The 24,365-nt window shown below is 39.3% G+C and overlaps 2 pseudogenes across 1 annotated transcript; both read right to left on the bottom strand.

Moving 5' to 3' along the window:
- Positions 1-5,936: 5,936 nt before the first annotated feature.
- LOC149048744 (uncharacterized) lies at positions 5,937-7,742 on the bottom strand (annotated as a pseudogene). The gene has a single exon (XR_016184654.1). The product of XR_016184654.1 is annotated as an uncharacterized LOC149048744 (transcript).
- Positions 7,743-13,456: 5,714 nt separating this feature from the next.
- Positions 13,457-14,244, bottom strand: LOC149048743 (uncharacterized; annotated as a pseudogene).
- Between the last annotated feature and the right edge of the window lie 10,121 nt (positions 14,245-24,365).

Below are 24,365 nucleotides of genomic sequence, written 5' to 3'. Positions count from 1 at the left end.
GGATCGGGAATTCGACATGGATTTAGCTTAAAAACGAGAGTATTAAAGAGGTAAAAGTATAGAGGAGGGTTATTTCCAGGAAATTCCTGCACGGGATCAATTTTTATAAGGAAGAGTCATTTTCTTGATAATTAATCATCTGTTAGCAACATAATGGAAATATACCAATATCTAGCCGCAAACCGCAGTTTACGCAAAAACATCTGTCTCCATGTCAAATTCACGATCACAATAAGGAAAAAGGTGACCAAACTCTTCCTGCAGGGTAAGATCGCCAAAAGGAATAAGAAATGATCAACTGGCTTGTTATAATTTTTGCTGAATGGCTTATGCTAATATATTATTTACATTCGTTTTCTATGTTCAAATAAGTCAAAAAACATCTATAATGAAAATTCTTGCCAGATGCTTATTTCGTCTTTTAACGCATGTAGGCATTTGACAACCATGGTGGCTTTTTGTTTGTTCCACTGGCGGTCAAATGAAGATCTTTCCACCCTAAAATTTCTAACAATTGGCCTGTGTCAGCGTTATAATTTAAAAATTTCAGTACGCGAGCTGCTCTATTCTGCAATTTTTTTTGTAGCTTGTCCTGTAAAGTTACAGCACAGGTTCCCCAAACAGTACTACAGTAGTCAAAGTGAGGTTGTATTAAAGCTTGGTATATAAGATGCAAGGTCGCTTGGGGAACCAGGTGTCTAACACGTATCATGGCCCCGATTCCACGAGCGATCTTTTTGGTTAGTTTTTTTGATGTGGCAATTCCAGCTGAGTTTGTCGTCGATTGTTTCGCCAAGTGATTTCTTGGTTAAAACCTGTTCCACCCGAGTACCGTCCATTGTGACTGCTTGGGGAGCAGTAAGGGTATTTAGCCTTGGGCCAGATCTTATAATTATATAACAACTTTATTTAAATAATAACATATAACATATTATTATTAAAAAAGGGTTATAGAAGGGAGGAACTTAATCCTCATTGTAAACTATACCCCAGATATAAAAATTTAATACTATGCAATATACATATACATACTGATACATTTTACATACAGGCATATATCTATATAAATATAAAATCTAAATAAAGAAGACATATCTAAGATAACTATTTTGTTTAAGATTATAACTAAATAATGTATAATACATAGAATAATTTAATTTTTAGTCATAGGCCTAGTTAAAAAATGTTGATTTAAGAGCTTTCTTAAAAGCATTAATTGAGTCAAGTTCAACTACTGATGACGGTAAACTGTTCCATGTGTCGATATGTCTGTGCCAAAAAGAGTACTTAAAGATGTCTGTACGGCTAAATGGTTTATATAGTTTAAACTGATGACTTTTTCTTGATTGCCTGTTACTGAAGGATATGTAATTATTAGTGTTTACAGAAGAGTGTCCTTTAATGAACTTAAAAAGCTGAACCAAACTAAGAAACTCTCTGCGCTGAACTAGTGTCGCTAGTTTCAAGGATTTCAGTCGGTCTTCATACGGAGTGTCTTTATCAATGATCCATCTTGTAACGTTCCTTTGCACGCATTCAAGTTTTTCAATGAGATATGCTTGGTGAGGATTCCACGCTTGACAAGCGTACTCGAGTATTGGACGGATCATGGATCTATAACCAGTAAATAGAGCCCTAGAGTGAGATCCAAATGTCCGCTTGAGTAAGCCCAATAATCTGTTCGATCTTGCAACAACAGACAGTACGTGGGGTTTCCAAGATAAATCACTGGAAAGAACTACCCCAAGATGTTTGTGTGTAGATACTTGGGTAAGTAGCTTGCTATTAATAGAATAGTTGCACGAAGAGGGAGTTCTAGCCCTGGTGAACTTCATGGACTCGCATTTGTCAGCATTTGTTCCTAAAAGCCACGAGCCACACCAATCAGTGACTTTATCTAGACTCTCCTGGGCAGTGATGGACGTTTGAGATGGAGTACAGAAATTATAGATTAACATATCATCAGCAAACATTTCTGCAGGACTTGATAAAGATTCAGGGATGTCATTGACGTATAGGATAAATAACAGGGGGGCAAGAATGCTCCCCTGTGGAACACCAGATGCGACAGGCGCCCAGTCAGATTGGCAGCCCTCGATTACAACACGTTGAGATCGACCTTGGAGAAAATTGGATAGCCAGGAAAGTAGAGAGCCGGTAATGCCAAAGCGTTCTAGTTTGAGTAGAAGACGGTCATGAGGAACTGAGTCGAAGGCCTTTTCGAAGTCCAGAAATATTACATCGGTAGAGAGGCGTTTATCTAGTGCTTTGGCCCATTCATAGAAAAGGTGTATCAACTGAGAGGTACAGGAGTATCCAGGACGAAAGCCATATTGATGACTACTAAGTAGATTATTTGATTCAATAAATCCAAAAATGCGATTGTATATCAGTCTTTCTAGGGTCTTTACAATCAGGCTCGTAAGAGAGATAGGACGATAATTCTTGACTAGATCTTTTTGGCCCTTTTTGAAAATTGGAATGACGTGAGCAGATTTCCATTCCACAGGCAAGGTGCCAGATTGGAGTGAAAAGTTAAATAAATTTGTCATGGACTCTGATATAGCTGGTGCAGCCTTGCGAAGCATACGCGCTGATATCCCATCCGGACCATGAGCTTTTGTAACGTTTAAACCAATGAGCAATTTCTCGACCTCAGATTTAGAGCAATGTAGACTTGAGATGACTTGATCAGTAAAAGGTTGAAGATCGTCACGTAACTTCTCAGGAATACCAGGACTCTCTATAAAAACCGATGAGAAGAAGTTGTTGAATAGCTGTGCTTCGAAACTGTTTGAAGCCTTTTGGTTCTCCAGGGATACTTCAGGTGGAATAGATCGTGATTTCGTCTTAGATTTTATGAAAGTCCAGAAACGTTTAGGATTGTTACTGTTTTGAAGAGACTGAACATGGTGCCAATAGCTCTTGTTTATTTCAGATTTGACTTTGTTTCTACACTGCCTATATTTTTCCCAGTCAGATTGAAGTTGAGATGATTTAGCTTTTTTCCATAAGCGTTTCCGTTTGCGAAAAAGGCGACGAATTGCAGATGTTAACCAGGGAACATTTCTTTTTCTTTTCAAATGATGTGTATTGATGTTTTTATTAACAGCAGCAAAGAACAATTCTTTCCATTTAGTCCACATTTGATCAACATTGTTCTCTAAGAATACATTGCCCCATGGGGCATTGGAAAGATGAGAGCGAAAACCTTCCCAATTTGCATTTTTGTAATCGTAAACGATCTTTGGAGCTTGATGTGGACGGGAAATAAAGACATTAAAGTCGAAAAAAACAACGTTATGATCTGAATTTCCAAGGCCACAGTCTATCTCAACATTAGCCAAATGAGCAGGAGTGTTGGTTAAGATTAAATCCAATAAAGCGTCTCCTCTGGTAGGTTTATTCACAAGTTGTGAGAGGCCAAAACGATTAATAACAGAGTCGCAAAAGAAATCGCTGATAGTGTCCGGCTGCCATGGAGCTACAAGGTTCCAGTTCACATTAGGTAGATTAAAATCCCCAAGCAAAAGGATATTACATGATGGTGGAAATTTTTCTAGCGATTGAACCAGTTTAGTTAGGTAGGCCATATCGCTGCTAGGAGAGCGATAGTATACTCCAATAAAGTATGTTGAGCAGGGATTGAAATGAACTTCACACCAAAGGATTTCACAGTCCGTTTCGAGGTCACAACGTCTATAACAACAAATGTTATCCCTTAGAGCTAACAAAACACCACCACCTTTTCCTAGGCGATCTCCTCGGTAGATATTATAATCAGATGACAGGATTTCTTGATCCATTATTTCAGGGTTCAGCCATGTTTCGGTTATAGCGATGATGTCTAATTCCTTTGTAGCGACCACAGCTTGCGGCTCAGTTCTCTTGTTGACAATACTACGGGCATTTAGACTGCATGATTTGAGAGTCGAGGAATTGAGAGGCCCAGGATTCAGTTGAATGTCGTTAGATATTAGAATGAAAAGAATGAATAGATATTTTCTGGTAGAATAGCGACGGCGAAGCATCGATTTTCCAGATTTGACGAACTTTCGGTGACTTATCCTTGGGAATGTAGCGGCCAGGACGGTAAGACCATTTGCGAATGAAGGCCTCTGATAGATAATACCATCTCTTGAGCTTTTCAGCAACACGTTGACCAAAAATAGCGTCAGGAGAAACGAAATAAGCGGAGCCACATGGGGAGTGTCCGCCATTACCAGTATGTTAATAAGCCAAAACTATCAACATAATCAACATAAACTCAGTTTTAGTAAGTTTGTTTGCGTTTAACTAAGTATGCACATGCAATAAGTCCTCACTAAGACGTGGTTCGATGTTGCCTACATCACTATCTGCATATGTGAGATGTATGTCACCGGCGAACATCCCCGGTTCACAGTTTGACAAACAATTTGGAAGGTCATTTATGCAGGATAAGAATAACAGTGCACCAAGGATGGTCCCTGCCCCCCTCCCCCTTAGGTACACGGCTGTCAGTTAGGGGCCCACTAACTGAGCATTGTCTTGTGCAGTTCTCCAAATACGACAGCAACCATTTTAATCAATTCCCTGATATACCATAAAGGTCAAGCTTAGATAGAAGAATGTTGTGGTCAACGGTATCCAAAGCTTTCTAGAAAAATAACCGCGTTGATTTTCTCAATGTCTATATGATATGCCCAGGAGTCAGTTGCCTCAAGCAAAGCTGTAACAGTTGAGTGAATAGCACGAAAACAAGACTGATGTTTGCATAGTTTATCTTGCTCCTCTAAATGGGCATATAATTGTTCGTATAATATTCTCTCCAATACCCCGACTGCAACTGGGATAACCGAGACCGGACGGAGACTGTTTACGTTGTTTCGATCGTTTTGCTTGAAAAGGGGTGCGACTCCAACAGATTTCTAGTCTTCTGGGAGTTTACCCTGTCTGAAAGAGTGATTAAAAATATCGCACATAGGCACACAAATGAGGTCAGTGCACTCCCAAATAAGTCTCACAGATATTCTGTCTAGACCAGTTGGCTTTGACTTTATGATTTTGTTCATAAGTAAAAATAGTTTGTTTGCATTGGTTGGAAAGAGACAGGAGCTAGGAACTCGTTCAAAATACGAGTGTGTGTAAATAAGATCTATAGTAATTACAGCTAAGAAATTATATCATTCCATTTTAAGACAACTCAGTAAATATATAAAAACTAGCAAAAAATACATAAAATATAAAAACTTACTTACTTACTACCCATCATGCTTGTGTGGCACATAGGGCAGCAACGAAATCTTTCCAACCCTGTCTATCTTTAGCCAGCTTTTCAATGGTGCTCCAGCTGTAATTGAGCCCCCTTAGTCTCTTCTCTACTTTCCTGCGCCAAGTTGTTTTCGGGCGCCCTCTGCTTCGTTTGCCTTCAGGTGTCCACTGCATTGCAATTCTGGCTATGTTGTTACTGGCCTTCCGCATCACATGACCGATTCACCTCCATCTTCTCCTGCTGACAAGTGTACGAATATCCTCCTGCTTGGTTTACCTCAGTAGCTGGTCGTTCGATATTTTCTGAGGCCAGAAGATTCTTAGAATCTTCCTGAGGTTAGCTTTAGGTTGGAAGGATGCTAGTTTTGAGAGGTCCTGTTCTGTCATTCGCCAGCATTCCGAGCCGTAAAGGAGAGTTGACAATACGCAGCTCTGATAGATTCTAAGCTTCGTCTTTGTGCTGTAGCTTGCTGACCTTCACACTGATCTCAAGCTCATAAAGGCATTTCTTGCTTTATTTAATCTGCTTTGTATATCTACACTAGTACCCCCATCTTCTGAGGTATGTGAACTTGTTGGTGTATGGAATGTATGGAATGTCCTGTCCTCTTACCCTGATCTTTGTTGGGGAAGGGGCATTAACACACATGGCCTCCGTCTTCTTCAAGCTAATTCTCAAGCCGACCTGGTTGCTGAACATGCTGAGCCGATCTGTCTTTTCCTGAATGTGCTGTCGTGTGTGGGACAATAGGGCTAAATCATCTGCGAAGTCGAAGTCTTCGAGTATAGTAAAAGGGGTCCATCTTATGCCTAGTCGCTGATCTTCCATTGTTCGACCCAGTCGATAGCAATATTGAAAAGCATGGACGACATGACACATCCCTGCCGTACACCGGTTTTAACTTCAAAACTAAGATCTCCCTGACCGATGCAACATGTGAAATTTGAGTAGAAGCATTTGATGATATTAATAATGCGTTGTGGAATGCCATATGCTCTCAGAATCTGCCAAAGACTGTCCCCGTGAATGCTGTCAAACGCTTTCTCATAGTCGATGAAATTTATATACAACTCCCTGTTCCACTCAGTACATTGCTCAAGTATGTTCCGCAGTGTGAAAATATTATCCGTACATCCACGCCTCTTGCAAAATCCAGATTGTTCGTTCCGCAGGAGGTCATCAACAGCTTGGGTGATGCGCTGTATAATAATCTTGCAAAAGATTTTACTTGGCACAGACAAAAGGGTAATTCCTCGCTAGTTGTTACAATCACTTAGATACCCTTTCTTTGGTATCTTGATTATCACTCCTCCGCTCCAATCTGTCGGAATTTCTTCCTTCTCCCAGATCTTTGTAAACAAGGGGGTTAGAATGGTTGCAGCAAGCTCAGGGTCTGCTTTAAACAGCTCGGCATTTAGACTATCATGGCCAGGAGCTTTTCCATTCCTCAAGGAATTAATGGCTTGGATGATTTCCCTCCTAGTTGGAACGTCTGTGCTGATGTCAATGTCGGTTGCGGCTTCCTGGATGTTTGGCACTACTGTTGGTGGTGGTCTATTTAAAAGCTCTCTAAAGTGCTCCGTCCAGCGCCGTTACTGCTCTCCCTCTGATGTTAATAAGATACCGTTCTTGTCCTTTACAAGCACGTGGGTTGTATGGCATTTACCTGTTATGACCTTGGTGACCTTATATACTGTTCCTTGCTCATTGCGTGCAGCTGCCTCCTCCCCCTGGGATGCAAGGTTCTCTATGTACTTCCGTTTATCTGCTCTTGTTCGGCGTTTCACCTCTTTGTTCGCTGCCCGATACATCTCTTGATGTCTTTCTTTAAGCCGTTGGGATTTCGAGTCCATAACTTTCTTCTTTAATCTCCGTTTACTTTCAATTGCTTTCCAGGTATCAGATAACATCCATTCCTTTGGCCTCCGCTGCCTGCAGCCTAGACATGTCTTGCTGCTATCATTGTAAGCAGTAACAATTTTCTCCCAGTTCTTGTTCACCCCTTCATCGTTAATATCCTCCCTTCCGTCTAGTTCCACAAGAGCCTCGAATCTGTTGCACACCTCCAGGATAAAAGATTTCCGCACATTTGGGTGTTTCAGTTGGCTCACATCGAAACGGCTGCGCCCCTTGGTTAGACGCCCTGCGCTCTTTAATTTCAGTTTAAGGCAGGCTGTTACAAGATGATGGTCACTTCCAAAGTCAGCTCCTCTCCTCACCTTGACATCCCGAAGGGATCTCCGCCATTTTCCATTGATCAACAGATGGTCAATTTGATTTCTATCCCTGCCATTTGGGGAACACCATGTGATTTTATGGATCTCTCGGTGTGGAAAAAGGGTGCCCCCTATCACCAGATTATTAGTTGTGCAAAACTCAACAAGCCTTTCTCCATTTTCATGATGATGCCACTCCCGTGTCTTCCCATCACTCTGTCACTGCCTGAGTTATCGGCACCAACTTTGGCATTTAGATCCCCCATGATGATGATAAGATCTTGGATTGGGACCTGCTCAATCTCTGCCTGGAGCCTGAGATAGAAATTGTCTTTCAGATCATCTTCACTATCATTGGTCGGAGCGTAACATTGAATCAGGGTCAAGTTATTTTGCTTTCCTTTCAGCCTGGCCTTTATGAGGCGACTATCGATAGGTTTCCATTCCAACAGCGATCTATCTGCTCCTTTCTTCAGAATAATTGCCACGCCTTCACGATGTAGCTCATCATCCCGCCCAGAATACAATACCGTCTCGCCTGACATAGACTTTAATCTCCCTGTCCCTATCCCTCTGCTTTCACTTACGCCCAATATATGCAAGTTATACCGTCTCATTTCTGTTGTAACCCGTGCAAGCTTCCCAGTTTCGTACATGGTACGTACATTCCAAAAACCAATCCTGGTCTTGGTTTTTGCACTCATCACATCCAATTTCATGCCAGTAGTTTCCTTCTGGCTTTCACCACTGGTAGTCATACGGTTCGAAGACCTTGGAAGGTCTGTGTGCAGGATATTGGTTGTCTTCGTTGCTGTTTCCGTAACAAATTCTTTTTACAGGACAAGGTGGTTAGCCTTAAGCCTAACCCCCATGCCTGGAGGGCCGTGGGACTATCTTTAGTCTGGACCCTACTCCTTGACCTTTCCGGCTTCGGAGGCCCTACCAAGGATGTAAACACCCCCGCCGGCATAGCTCTTGGAGTCGCTGGGACGCACAAGCCACTCAGCCACGACAAGGCAACAGTTCCAGTGAGTCCTAAACTAAAAAAACCTATAAGATAGCTAAAAACGTGACAAGAAAACTGTAAGACACCTTCAAAAATGCTACAATCTTGAAATTTACTTTTGAAGTCATTTACATCCCTTGAAACACGTACTTGAGAGGGCAAGCTGTTCCATAACTTAGTTAATAAATAGGACAAATAATTTTTTTCTTAAATTTAAGGTTAAAATTAGGTAACTCCAAAGTCGAGTCCTCACCTTTTAGCCCATACGGTGTATGCTTGTTTTTAAAAAGGTTCCCACGATAAAGAGGTCCCATACGACGCATTTAAAAAGAAGTATGAATGCCTGAGTTAAGCGCTTACAATGTAAGGATTTCATGCCAGCTGTAGTGAGCAGTTCGTCGTATGTCATTGACTTATTTTTCCCAATGAATGTTCTCAATATGTAACAGTTGCCATCTTCGAGACGGTTGTGTTGACCTTTACCTCAGCCAGCAATAATCTAGAGGTAGTAAAATGAATGCTTTATCTAGTTTTATCATAGCGTCATGAGGCAGAAAACGACTTATTCTTCTCAGCCCAGAGGCGTTTGGGTAGCCCTTCTTTAGTTGATCTGATCTGTGTTTTTTATTGGATAGGTCCCAATCTAGACTAACTCCAAGAATCTTAATAGATTTGAAAAGTTCTATTTTAACATCACGTTAAGAAATAAATAATAAACATAGTCACAGGGTCCGACGGATGATGCTTGAGTCTTAGTACTGTGCACTGTTAATTGGTTAAAAATCAAACCGCAACGAAAGAGTTTAAAGATCTTTGTCAATGGAAAATTGCAGGATGGTAGGAGATACATCTGACAAGAAGGCAATCGTGTCATCGGCGTACAGCCGCAAGGAGACACTAGGTACACAACTCAAGTCATTAATAAAGATATTGAAGAGCATGGGCCCTAAAAGTGAACCTTGAGGGACACCAGTTATAATTGATATGAAGTTAGAACACACGCCCGTTACACTGACACATTTTTGACGGCCCAGCAGGTAAGAGGACATCATTTCCAGGGCATGTAGAGAGAAGCCGTAGGCCTTCAGTTTCTCTAGCAAAAGGTGGTGGTTAATTACGTCAAACGCTTTTCTCAGGTCTACAGCGACCGCCGCAATAGCTTCCTTGTTGTCAATGCTGTTCTTCCAATCTTCAGTCATTTGTAGCAATGTAGTGTAGCAAGAATGGGTTTTCATAAAACCAGTTAAGTTAGAGGATAAAACGTTGTGAAATACTTTCCAAGTTTGATCATAAATAACTTTCTCAAACACCCTCGACAGAGAAGTTAGGATTGAAACAGGGGGGTAGTTTGCTTTATCTGTCAGTCCCTCGTTTAAAGACTGGAGTGAGGCGCGCTTGCTTCCATTCAGAAGGCAATGAGCGATTCAGTATGCAGTATTTAGTCACCTCTTCGGCGAAAACTGCCTGGATCCCAAACGCAAGAGTCGTGGTGAAATGCCGTCTACCCCAACTGTCTTTCTCGGATTAAGGTGGTCCAAAATTTTACGGATATATGAGGTATTGATTGGCGAGTAGTTAAACTCGCCAGTGAATTGCCGTTTGCTTATTGCCTTAATACTAAGATGCTCAGAGTAGTCAATGTCAGATCCATGCTCTACATGAATAATGTTGGCAAAGTGATCACTGAAGACCTCGGCTACAAACTTAGGGTCGGAAACAACACTACTGACTTCAACGAGGATGACGCTATGTATGCTTTCACCAGAACTAGTGGGCAGAATTCTTGCGGATGTTTAGCATTCAAGAAAGCGTCATAACTGAAATTTTTCAAAAAGTTACGCTTTAGTGAGGTAACCTTGTAACATTGCCGCTTATAATCTTCCCAAGAAGTAGAGGAAGGATGTTGCTTGTGGCGCTTGGACAATTTGTTTCGGTGCGAAATTTCTCACAGCAAATCAGGTGATATTTATGGCAGCTAGTCGTCACGAATCCACCTTTTTTCGCAAGGGCACGTGCTGATCAAGAGCACGGCTTTGGCCTTGAATTCTCATTTTTTCACACGGTGAAGATTAAGTCGTGATCGCTCAGTCCAAGGGGCCCGGGTAAAGAGCCACTTGTGGTGTAACATTCCGCCTGACTAGTTAAAATACTGGAAAGTGTGTTCCGGGTGGGGGAATGTTGAAGCTTCGAGTTGTTCGGCACAAAACCTGTAGGGCATAATTAATACAGCTTATTTCGTTTAATTACACAAATTATTTATAGTTAACTTTTTGAGTGTAAAGAGGCGTGAAAAAGGCACCTGCGTGATCGCTCGACCCTCAGAATCTTGTTTACTCGCTGATCACGCAGTCGTCCCTGTCACTCCTTGTCACATTCTTTAGACACCACATGACATGCAAAGTGGGAAAGAGGCCAATTTGATGCATGGGTGGATTTATCAGGAAATGTTCATGAACGTATTGATCGTGGTCATAACTGACGGCGGTCGCTCTCCAGCTTGTGAGACACCTTGCTGACCATTCACAAGATGAATCAGCATCTTGATCAAAAGTTAGATGCCTCAAGATGTATTCTCAGCAATATTTTAAGTTTTTCGCTGTTGAATCCCTGAAGATATCTTACAAGTTCCGCTGCATCACGGAAGATCACAAACCGATTTAAGTCAAGGTATGCTCTGGAAACTTGAATTACTTGTTTGTGCACATGTCTGTTTTGTTTAGTTATCAACTGCTCACTACAGTGCCTAGTGACGTTATTAGCTTATCAGTTTTCATTGAAGAATTCATACTATAGCAAATCGTGGAGCAATATGCTTTCGTTCAAAACTTGTATTCAAACCTTAAAGGAAAGCTGTATGCAAACAAATCAGCGCTATCCCATCTTCCTTCCAAGAGTGCAACCTTCTCGCTGTCATTGTGACGCTTGCGACGAAAGACGAAACTTCGAGGGGTGTCGCTAGGCGTGTTTTCTAAGTGTCGCTGATGTGGGGACTATTTTACCGGTCGTAGTGAAACCACGAAAACCAAGATGACGATTAACGGTGTTTATTTAGATCACGATCACGATCACGATCACGATCACGATCACGATCGTGAACTGAAATTACAATAATATTATAACGAATGCATGAATCGACTTGAATTGGTGCGAAAGGCATGAAAGAAACGCTTTACGTGCCTATGTCGATAACGCGATTAAAATAAAAACAATTAACGTGAATTAACATAAACAAATCATAAAAAGCTAAATTAAAACTACTCGATATTCAAAGATCGGCTACACGATGACCATTTCCGGCTGATTAACAGCCCAAAGACTAAAATGTGGGCGTTGCTGTATGAGCGTCTAGTTATTTCAAATACTCCTTTGATTTCAAGATAATTAGTTGTACTATTGTACAACACAGTACATATGTCCGCTATCGCCCAAGGTGAAAAACTAAACTTAAACATATTGAAATAAAACTAACAAAATCACTTACATATCGGTCCCGCTTGTGCCAAAGGTTTGGAACGAAAGAACGAAGGTACTGCTGTTCAAGGCGAAATCTTGCGAAACTCTCGCCTAAAGGGACGCTAACTTAGCTTTTATATGCGCGTGGTGACGCTAAAAGATCCGATTACAAACCAATAGGGAAAAGATAAACATTGTAACTACGATCGTAACTAGGCACACAAAATAATTGATAATTGATCTAATCAAAAAAAAAAACTGTTCTTTTGTTCGAGTTCCTTAACAGTCAGTGAGTGCCTTCACTTGGCCACTTTCAATGAAACTCGCAGGATAGAGAGGGCCATTCTGTCTGAATTGAATTGTACTAGATTCTTCTGGGAAAATATCGTGTGGGGGTGCCGCCACTGCTTGAGAATTTTCTGTAAAATCATCATATACAATATTTCTGAGTAGAGGTTTGACGGCAAGGCCGGTGTCACAGCGGATTTGGACCCTCCCCGGTCCAAATCCGCTAGTGGATATGGACCCCCCTTCGCAGATTTGGACCCCCCTACCAAACTTTCCTTTTAAGGTATCATATTTGGTAACTAATTCTATTTACAAGCTTTTTTGTCGATGTTCCTTCCAATCACAACACAACATTTCCTCAATAAAGGTAAAAAAAAAAAAACCAGCCACTTCGTTCCAATTCTACGGCATTCATTATAGCGAGTCGTACAATATACGCAAGAATTAGATGTGAACAAACTACTGCATTCGAACTATTGAAATTGTTACAATAAATCTTTGCTTCTTCCAATGCGAATCAACATTGGTACGAAACGTCATAACAATAGTGGAGACTATTGCGTCCAGTCAGAAAAATAACTCAGTCTGATTTTCTAAAATAAAAACATTAAACAGTTTTTGAACAAGAACGAAGAAACTACTCGTATTACAAGTCGTTCGTAAACCTATGATAAGTAAAAATGTTTCTATTCTGAACTATTGGAACTCTCAGCTTATTTTCAGATGCAAATCAGCATTAATGTCAACGTCTTAACAAAAGTGAAGACTATTACATCGAAATCAATCTTATTTTCTAATTTTAACGATTATTAACTGTTGAGGGATCCGAAATAACACCTTAACAATTACGAAGTTGTCTAGAGTCTGGCAATCTGCAGACAATCCAGAGCCACTCGTCCTCCGGGGCAGTCTTAAATCCCTAGCAGCTCATGTGTAACCTTTCCTCGCACAATTCGCACTGTACCATGTCGTCCCAACACTCGGGTATTAAACAATGACAAATTAAATTAGTGTCACAAGTTTGTCTCTTATTGAATCTAGTGGTGTTCGACTATCGCGGAAAAGGTTAAAAAACGACCTCTCTCCAGACATTAAACTAAATTCTTGCCCATTTTCCCTTGGTTAAAAGAAACATCCGATGGGATGCCAGTTCGTATGCATTAACGATACGCATGTTTTGAATTAAACATACTTTAGTACGCACTGGAACGTAAAGTATCATTCATTTTTACTAGAACGTCAAGGGTATCCTAGGTCACCATAAATGCATAAAGGATTTCCTAAAGGCGAGCGAGAGTGAAGCTGTAACTGTGGTAACAGGCCAGAATCAGCTAACATGCCACTATTGTGTCGCCTCCCCTCAACTGGACCGTACAAGTTAGCAATTAGTCCATTAGGGGCAACCACGGATTGGCACTTGATAGCATGAACCCTTTTGTGTCCATTGTATAAACTCCTCTGTAAATTTCCAGGTCTACAAACTGGCCTGACTGTCCCGTCAACAAATCCCCAACAGTTTGTATAGGGAGCTCCAGCCTCATGAATGACATCAGCATAGGTTTGAAGATTGGCAGGGGAAAGCCAAGCTTGGTTAAAGTTTCTCAAGCGATCGGACAGTGCTGATTGTATATGATATCCATCATTGCATTTGTTATTATGCTAAACTGTGGAACGGGTCTAGCAAATCGAGGGCACATACCGCTGTAGCGAATAGGATATGCAAACCGTTTTAAAAGAACACAAAGAGCCTCAATTCCATCGACAAAAAGTCTGTTATAACAAACAACTTCATCAGGAACTTGTAGCACATCCTTTAGAAGATGAATATCATTCTTTAAGAAGCGAAATTCAGCTTTACACTCGTCGTCATAAAGGTCATCTAAATCGAACGGGTCGTGCTGCTAGTAGGGGAAATCAGGGTTCTTCGAAGCATTCATATCGTAAAGAAGAATAAATTCTTCATCGTTTAGTAGGTTTTCTTCAAAGCCGAAAAGTAGACATTCTCTTACGCTTCGTAAGTTTGGCATTTTCGAATTATGTTCGGAGACCTTCTAAACAGCTTTTGAGAAAAATATTTTCATAATTTCCCGCCAAATCAGGTCTTTTTGCGACGCGCGCGACCCTGCTTGCGTATGTAGCACGAATGGCGACGACTGCCACGAGGACGTCAACTACCGAACACGAATTTCGACGACGTCCTCCTAAGTGACGTCGTCCTTGCGTAAGGTCTCTAAGAAGAACGTTCCTGGAATGTCGCTCCTTTGCAACTTCGCCTTTTTGTTGCCCGCTGGCCAAACAACACTGCATTGTTTAGTGTAAAAAAGGCACAATGCAAAACTAAGTTAGAACATGGTATAGCTTTTGTTTTAGTTTTTAGAATTTAATCAAAGTGGTGTTTTCATCATGAAATCTTGGTTGCGTACAAGTAAAATGTTAAAAATATAAACAATTGCTAAACATTTCAAAATTTTCTGGTCACTTCAAGTACGCAGTGCGTATATGCGTATAGGACGCTACGCGCCTGGGTGTGCAGAGATTTTCTTCCTACTTTAATTTTAAACACGGTGGAACTTTCAGTATTAATAATAACTACCTTACATTAACTAGCGTTCATTAAATTTTGAAAGGATGCCAAAATGAGAGAGGAAATCCAAAGCGAAGCAAATATTGTGGCGTTTTGATGATTTTGATGATTTCAAGTAAAGATTTAACATTCCGAGTTGCTGAAAAGACTTAATTACATACATTAGAACATTGTACAGTCACTCTTTGTCGCTACCATTTATTCTGTTAAACCTGGAAGCAAGTCATTTTTTCAGTTAAGATGAGAACCCATTTAGGAAAGTTTGTTTGCCTTTTAAGAAGGCTGAAGTCTGTAGTCTGTTTTTGAGTGTCTTAAACAATATTATTTTGAGTATTTACAGAGGAAACACACAGAAACTGGATACACTCCATTCCTTATTTCATCCCATTAACATTGTGATACATATTCTATTCCCAAAGTGAGGACGGCCGCTTTTTTTCAGATATTAATGACAGAAAGTTTATATCAGTGCTTGGAAGAGATCAAGGAGCTACTTTCTACACTTGTCATAAAAATTGAGGAGATCTGCCGATGGTTTTTAAAGTTTTGTTCATTCATTTAGCAGTTTTTTTCCTTAGGAAAGTGGTCTTGATTTCCGTTAGATAAACAGGAAGTGAGGAAGCAAACAATTGCTTGTACTTACCATGAGCTGAGCATCTGTCTGTATGAAATGATTTGAGACCCCAGTTATCTCTCTTTGTTTTATTTACGACTCTTAAGAGTTGTTAAACAATGTCATAATTAAAAGCTGAAGCTTCTTTCTGATGAAGGAAAAGCTAAACTTAGAAGGAAATGTGGTGTGTCTCTGAATGCTCTGAAAAAAACTTTTAATACCCAAGTATTCCCTAAGAGAGAGCTTCTCGAAAAGTATTTGGGAGTTTTTTCGAAAGAAGGTTAGCTTAAATCTGTAACTTGCTTTTAATTGATTAACTCAGTGGTTTAGTATTCAGCTTTGGTTTTCAAAAAATGGAGGAAAGACGCCACAGAATTTTTTTCCCTTAAACTTCCTTTTACACAGATTTTCCCTTTCTCCCTCTGGTCCCAACCAGAAGTTACCAGGAACATTGTCGATTAGAAAAGAAATGACCAAGGGCTTCCACTTGAAAAGTAGTAGAGAAAGAATGCTACCACTGTAAGAGAGATACTGGTTCAAATTTCGATGGTAGAGATTCTCTAAAGTAAATGTAAATGCGGTTACTTTGATCAAACTATTTTTATCCGACTCTATGCAGAGAACTTCTTGTTAATCAGCCTGTATGAAAATAACATACATCCATCTGAATCAAGTTCGCCCTAACTAGGTATACGTCTTTACATTTTTTCTATTAACTTACTAAGCAGACTGCAAAGCTGATGAGCTGCTGAACTACAAAAATATCGCATCATTTCAAATGCTCACAAATAATGTCCACTTTTGCTGTTTCCTTAGTTTGAAAATGAGTACTAGCTGTGGATGAGCCACTAAGTAAATATTTATAGCCTTTAAAGAGGAGTCATCAGCAGTTCTTTGTTCTCACATGAACTTCTGAACTTTTGTCTTAAAAGTTACCTTGTATTCTCTGGGTGGGCTTGTGAGGTATGTGCATCTGTAGGACTCTAGGAAAGGTGGTCACTTGATAATATTTTGTTCATCATATGATGTAATGTATATTTCTTGAACACTTTAGCATTTTACTCTAACAACATAATCAGCATGGGCCCACCATGGATGTAACTGGAAGATATATATTTGGTGAGGCTTGTGATGTTAGCTTACAAGGAACGTTCCTCAGTATAAAAGTTGTTTTTAAAATGAATCTCTCAATAATATTCTTGGCGTAATTCCCCTTTATATAAAAAGTATCGGGGTTAAACAAGTTTGAATTCAGGTGTATGTTGTTTAACAAACTAACAAGATGATGTTCAGTGTTGGTTTGTGATTTATCACAGGATCGCAAAGGGAATGTCAAACCTGAAGAAGAATGGCCAACAGATGAATACTGGAGAGAGCATTGGAGCAACTTGCATGGATCAGAAGAAGAGCCAGATCCAGGGTCAGTTAGTGACTCAGGTGACGAGCAGGAGCGTGGGTCCTGCCAGGAAACGTAACTGATCAGGACTGGCTCAGTAGACTGCCTTAAACTAAGGAATTTTACCATTGGTCAGAACTGGCTGGCCAGACCAGTCCATCCATTGAGCGAATTCCTTCAGATTTGTTCGGTTAGAGAAGTCAATACCTAAGTTGTACTCACTGTTTCGATCAAAATTTGAAAACTAGTTTAGGAAACCTGATTAAACAAAGCACATTTCAGGATGGTTGGTTGATTTGGTAGGTTTGTGACCAATGGGAAGAGACTTCAGTGTCGTGATCAAATGAACAAACGATCAACGGTTGGATAGAAAATAAGGAAATATAAATTTAGAATCACTTAGCTTGGGTAAATTGGTACCTTCGCTAACATGGGAACTCCCTTCCATAATATCAGTAAGGCTATGTGGGATGTTTCTTTGGAGTCAGACTGTCTTGTCCTTGAAATTGACTATTGGATTTGGATATGTTTTGATTTTAGACTATTTTTCGATGTCCACTGTTGTTGGTTGTAGTTTGATTTACAGCTTCCACTGTTGTTGGTTGTAGTTTGATTTACAGCTTTAAGCTTCAAAATTTGGTTTTCATTTTATTGAGTTGGAGGCTCTGATCTATTTATGTCATTTTTTAGTGTAGTTTCCTTGGTTATGTGCTGCCCAGACAATTAATTACTGCATTAGGCTGACTGTGCAGATAACTCTCTCATTTCTTTTGACACAAATGTAAGAAGTCCTCAATGCAGCCATTCTTTGAAAAATTATAGATATTTTAATGTGGCAAAGAGCAAAACGTCAACTCCAGATTACAGTCCTCTACAGTACTACGGTAGTCAAAGTGAGGTTGTATTTAAGCTTGGTATATAAGATGAAAGGTCGCTTAGGGAACCAGGTGCCTAAAACGTTTCATGGCTCCGATTTTCCAAGCGATCGTTTTGGTTAGTTTTTTGATGTGGCAATTCTAGCTGAGTTTGTCGTCAATTGTTAGGCCAAGTGATTTCGTGGTTAAAACCTTTTCCACCCGAGTACCATCCATTGTGACTGATGGGGGAGCAGTAAGGGTATTTAGCCTTGGGCCAGATCTTATAAAAACAAACTTGGTTTTAGTAAGTTTGTTGCTTACATCATTATCTGCATATGTGAGATGTATGTCACCGGCGAATATCCTCGGTTCATACTTTGACAAACAATTTGGAAGGTCATTTATGCAGGATAAGAATAACAGTGCACCGAGGATGGTCCCTGCCCCCCTCCCCCTCAGGCACACCTCAAGTTAGTACCCGGCTGTCAGATAAGGACCAACCAACCAAGCGTTGTCTTGTGTGGTTATCCAAATGCGACAGCAACCATTTTAATAAATTCCCCGATAAACCACAAAGGTCGAGTTTAGACAGAAGAATGTTGTGGTCAACGGTATCCAAAGCTTTCTTTAGATCTACAAAAATAACCGCGTTGATTTTCCCAAAGTCTATATTGTATGCCCAGGAGTCAGTTGCCTCAAGCACCGCTATATCAGTTGAGTTAATAGCACGAAAACAAGACTGATGTTTTCATAGTTTATCGTGCTCCTCCAGATAGGCATACAATTGTTCGTATAATATTCTCTCCGATACCTCGACCACTGACTGGGATAACCGAGATCGAACGATAACTGTTTACGCTGTCTCGATCACCTTGCTTGAAAAGGGGTGTCACTTTAACAGATTCTCAGTCTTCTGGGAGTTTACCCCGTCTGGTAGATTGATTAAAAATATCGCCTATAGGCACACAAATGAGGTCTGCGCACTTCCGAGTAGGTCTCGCAGATATTCTGTCGGGGCCGGTTGCCTTGCACTTGTTTAGTTTGTTTATAGGTGAAAATACCTTGTTTGTATTGGTTTTGTTTGTATTGGTTGGGTGAAGATGAAATCGCGTATCTGTGCAAGTGAGATACCTCCATAGTCTCCACTATCCGAGTCAATCTCACTGGGAAGTTTTGGATCAATGGTGAAAAAGTGGTGATTAAACTCGTCTAATATCTTTGCTGGATTGGTTATCTTCAATCCATTTACTTTAAGTGACGTCACTGACTTTTTCCAGATTTCCGGGACGTTAACTCACTGATTGTCTGCCAAGTCTCTCCCTGTGTGCTCTGTAAAGCTTTTTTGATAGTATGCTTGTGTTGGTTACATTCCGTTGTCTTTTGTATAACACCCAATAATTCAGAGCATTTGACTCAATGGCTATTATTTTTAAGATGTCTCGTTTATGCATTGAACCTTTTATTCCTGATGTGATACACGGAGAAGTACGCGCGCGAACGCGCTTTTTCCTTAGTGGAGCGTATTTGTTGGCTATTGCCAAAAATGCATGTTTCCATTCCTGCCACATCTCATTTGGACTAGAGAATGCGTAACACGTTCTCCCAAGATTGGGACGAGATGTCATTTCGAAAGCTTTGTCGGTCAAATTTCCGAAAATTTCTGTAATTTATCGTATTTTTTCCACTAGACATTACGGTCAGAGATAGTTTTTTGTAAGGAAAAACCATGCTATGATCACTAATCGCGGTGTGACGGACTCCTGAACACGCAATCTTATCCACACAGTTGGCATAGATTAGATCAATTAAAGTTGACGAGGTAGGTGTTATCCTTGTTGGTTCTGAGATGAGTTGCTGGAGTCCATAAACATCAGCAATACTCATCAGCTTGAGTGTATTTTTGTCATATCGGGTAGAAGTCCATTACATTTAAGATCTCCCGTTACTAAATACTGTACATTCTCACTGTCAAGATTCGAAATGAAAAAGAGACCAATATTAGCGTCTGGTGGCCTATACTACGTGACAACTACAACCCGTTTTGATTTAGACCTTCGAATCTCCAAGTAGAGCTTTTCTAGGGCATTCATTTAAAGGTCGTTCCAAATGAAAAATTTTATTAAGGGTTTTTTTTTTTTTTAAATATGAAAACATACCCCTCCCCCTCCGTTTGTGATTGTGTTACCAGGAACTATTTCGTATCCAGGATGTGGATTTTATAATGACTTGTATTTTCATTGAGTTTTGTCTCGTTAATTAATAAAATATCTTTATCTTTATCAGTCAAGAGTATCCTAAGCTCGTCTATGTGAGTAGTCAATTTATTGAAATTAAGAGGGCCAATTTTAGACCGCGCTGACAAGGTGAAGTTTGGGTGAAGTCTGCACCCCTATAATTTGGTACCCATTAACTTCTAATGCTGTATTTATTACTCTCATTAGGCACAGCATTCGAGTATAAAACATAATTTCGATCTAAATGCGTTTGAAAATTCTTAAAAAAACTGTTTGTTACCTTTAAAATGAAGGTGAAGTCCACCTTTGTCGAAAGTATTGAATCTACTCGTTCTGATGACAGAACTTTATCTTGTTCGCTGAGTTGAATGTTCAGTTGAGTCTGCCCCTTCTACATACAAGTTCCGGTATGGTGACTGTGGCATCGCAGGTGCTTTCGATCTGTCGACTCACATCGACAACAGACGCGGCGACCTCTTCTGATCTCTTCTTGTTTTCTAACCCAAAGATCGTTGGTGCATGAGAATTGTGCAGTTTTGTTAGTGACAAAACACAATGTTAAGCCCATTTTTCCGTCAGATGTTATCACTTTGATAAAAAAAAAAACTTAGTCGGTAATCAAGCTTACTTTTGAGAAGCGTAAACTTTCAGGAAATCAGTTTTTCCCCCGACAAATGGATCGCGTGACTTGCGAATTGTTTCGCTAGTCACGCAAACATAGCCGGCTTCTCCTCAGTTTCCTCGGAAAAGATCCCGGTGAGTAATGGGAATGATGGGAAGATGCTTTGCTAAGCACATTCATAACACGCACGTGGAAGAGCATAAATTGTCGTCCTTTTTAGACTTTTAGGGGTTAAAAGACTTAGAATCTGTTGTGCTGGCTCGCAAGAGAAACGCGGTCGATGCTAAGCACGGTTGCACGGGCTTAATCAACGTTTTTAACGGCTTTCGAAAAAGTGCGACGAATAATAGGTTGTCCAAGGTTAACTAGCTTGTACGTTTGGAGGGCATTCAAGTCTGGGTTCATATAGAGTGATTCAATAGGAATATTCGAAGTGTCAGGTGGGTCCTTGTCACAATAATTAATAATTCAGTGTCGACCGATCGACGGAAGATCGTATCAATAAGATGAGGTCCAAGAAACTGAATCCTGCTTGATCGGACAAAACCTTCACTGAAAACATGCTTTTAACAAAGCTGTTAGAAGGAAGTGCTCCTCAGGAACTGATTGAACCTTGTTCATATATAATCTACTGATTGCAGGACTGACAAATTTAATTTCAGTTGCATTTGTAGAGCTCGAGGTTAGGATAAATTACAACTGAATGGGGCTGAATTATGTACTTGAAGGCTTCAATTTGCAACAAAATTGAGCTATTTTTGCATTATTCAAAATTGAGCATTCCCCTTCCCCTTTCAATCATGTTTGTGAACAGAGAAGTACTGGATTGCTCAGCTAAAGAAAGGGTTATAGGAAAGGGCTAGGGGTTGAAATTGGCATGATATTAATTCATTAATGTACAACAACTGTTTTGATGCAGATTGTAAAGGTAATGAATGGTATGGGGTATGATCAGTGAATGATATAATTAACTAATATACAAAGAATGAGATATGTAGATATGTAGATATATGTCAATAACAGTGAATGTTGATATAGTTGCTATGAGCTGTTTATTGCTACTCCAGCTGATCAATCAAACTTTTTTTATGACTTCTAAAGCAATAGTCAAAACATACTAAATTAAGTTACCATTATTGGATTAAACTCTCAGTGCATGGATCAAAAATAAAAAATGATTTGCTTCACTTACTGCCTTAGTTATAAACTCTTCTGCTTGATCAGGACAATAACAAAAAACTAGCACCAACCCAAGCTAATGAACAAACCTCATGTGTAAATGAAGTGGACTGAGAGTGAGGTGAGATAAACAACTCATGATGGTGAGGTTTCATTGTTTAGTAAACAGAATATTAATACAAACCTTTTATTCCAGATAAAAATTTATTTCCAATATTACATCATTTATGAAAGGAAAATCTGAAACATAGTACAAACAGCTTCATGAGGATCAGCCATCGAGTCTGAAAAGGTAAATTAACTCAATGCATTTTTTCTGTCAGTTAGTGATACTTAAATATTAGTGGTATTGTTATTGGTAATGGACCACTTCAGGCTATGTAACAGATGGGGGCAACATAACCACACCAAGGGTGACATAATTACACTTGGGGGCAATGTACTGTTACTGCCAGCTTGAGGTAATGTGTCTAGGACAATGCAGGAAGATGGTGACATGAATTTGTTTCATTCCTGTTTTGCTGTGGAAGCAGAAGAAATTAGCAAGACTTTGACCAGGGTCTCCTTTCCGAGTGGAAAAACAAACAAAAAAGTCTAATTTGAATTCAACAGAAGGCAATGCATTAAAACTATAATTCTACATGTAATTCCCCTATCTCCCTTTGAACAAAGTGAAAATCTGCGGCAACAAAAGGCAGTGCAGAAAGTTAAGGATATGGTAGACCTTCAAGGACCATTTTTTTTTAAAATTTTTTTTAACAATAGTTTCCAAGAACAATTTGGCAAAATATTGAAATGCACTCACCAAATTGAAGAGCCAACTATAACATGAATGACTTCTGGAGGGTTTCTTGTGGCAAAACATCCTGGTCCTTGAATTTAATTGCATAAACATCTCATGATTTTGGTTGCACATGGAGATCTTTGCTATCTGTCTGCATTTAAAACTAGAATGTGAATGGAGGAAGATTTATTTATTTATCTTTTTATTCCTCCAATTCCTAGCTGATACATAGTTATGTAAATATAACGTGATATAACATAGTATCAGATCAAGAATTACAATAAGAAAAAAAATGCATAGAACAGAAATTACAACACTTAAATTGAATTACATGGTATGTTGAAGGAGAGGAGAGGGGCACATCTAGATAAACTTATATTGTGCCCCTTAAAGTTATGTATAATGAAGGACTTGAGATTTTTGATAAAAAAGTAAAGGAAAAATGACAAAATAGCTCATAAAATTATAAAAGAGATAATGTTTTATGAGTATTGAGCAAGGTACCAGCACAAAAGTGCTTTTTTAACCTTTTTTTTAGATGGTTTGTCTCTAATGGATTGCGGAATATCATTTCAAAGAAACTTCCAATAATGCTGGGGCAAAATCTCCTAAGATTAGTTCGAAATAAAGGTATTGCAACTTGATTGGATGATGCACTGTGGGTACTTTAATTATGTAGTTCAGATACTAATGAAACAGGTATATTAAGAAACTTTTCATGGTGGAAATAATCATAAAAAAGCATACATGTGTTCAGTTTAACAATATCAGGAAATTTCAGAAGGCCTTTTACACAAAAGGACTTTTCTAAATGAAAATTTGCTACAGTTAGTGGTGGATAAAGATTGTAGCTTTCCTTTTGATGAGGCATAAAAATAAGAAACTTAGTTTTTGTCAAATTTAAGGTCCATTTATTACTGCATAGCCATTTGTAGATAGCTGGTAAATTATTGTTAATTTCACACAATAAACTGTCAAGATCACTTCCAGAAGCTTTTAAAGATGTATCGTCAGCATATAATCTAGTAGAAAAAAAGGGGGAAGACTTTTGGAAGGTCATTGATGAAAATAGTAAACAGCAAAGGTCGTAGATCAATCCTTGAGGCACACCAGTGAAGATAAAACATGTATCAGAAGCAAAACCATTTGAATGCACCAGCTGTTTCCTGTTACTTAAGTAAAACTGAAACCAGTTGTATTCCCTTTGTTGTAATCCATAGTACCTAAGTTTATTTAGTAATATTTGACGGTTTACTGTATCGAATGCGTTACTTAAATCTAGGAATAAAAAAACCACATAAAGTCCTTTATATAGAGAAGAAGCTATTTCTTCAATAAGGTCAATTAGACAATCAGAGGTTGTAAAACCTGGTCTAAATCCATATTGTTTTAAGGAAATCATGTTATCATTCATAAAATAGAATATCAGCTGATTAAAAATACATCTCTCAAATATTTTACTTATGGAAGAGAGAACTGAGACAGGTCAATAATTACTACATGCAAAATGAGAGCCTTGTTTAAAAACTGGAACAACTTTAAAGTTTCATACTATCAGGAAAAATACCTTGGTTGATGGAAAGATTAAAAATAAATGTTAGGGGACAGTATATTTGAAGTGCTGCAGTTTTTAATAACAGTGGATGAATCTTGTCAATCCCAAATGACTTGTTTGTATCAAGACTTTCCAGTAATTAGAATACCTCTATTTCAGAGACTTGTGTGAAGCGAAATTGTTTTTGTTTCTGAGAGAGAGGTTGCTTTGTTATCAGATTTAGGCAGTTGTGCTGCTAGTGTAGAAGGGACATTACAAAAAAATCATTAAAGCAGTTGGAGATCGTTAAAGGTTGTTCATAATGTTTATTATCCACTTGTAGTT

Source organism: Pocillopora damicornis, chromosome 3 (genome assembly GCF_964200805.1).
Source record: "Pocillopora damicornis chromosome 3, jaPocDami1.2, whole genome shotgun sequence".
Lineage (NCBI taxonomy): Eukaryota > Metazoa > Cnidaria > Anthozoa > Scleractinia > Pocilloporidae > Pocillopora > Pocillopora damicornis.
This window is presented reverse-complemented; position numbering and strand designations above follow the sequence as displayed.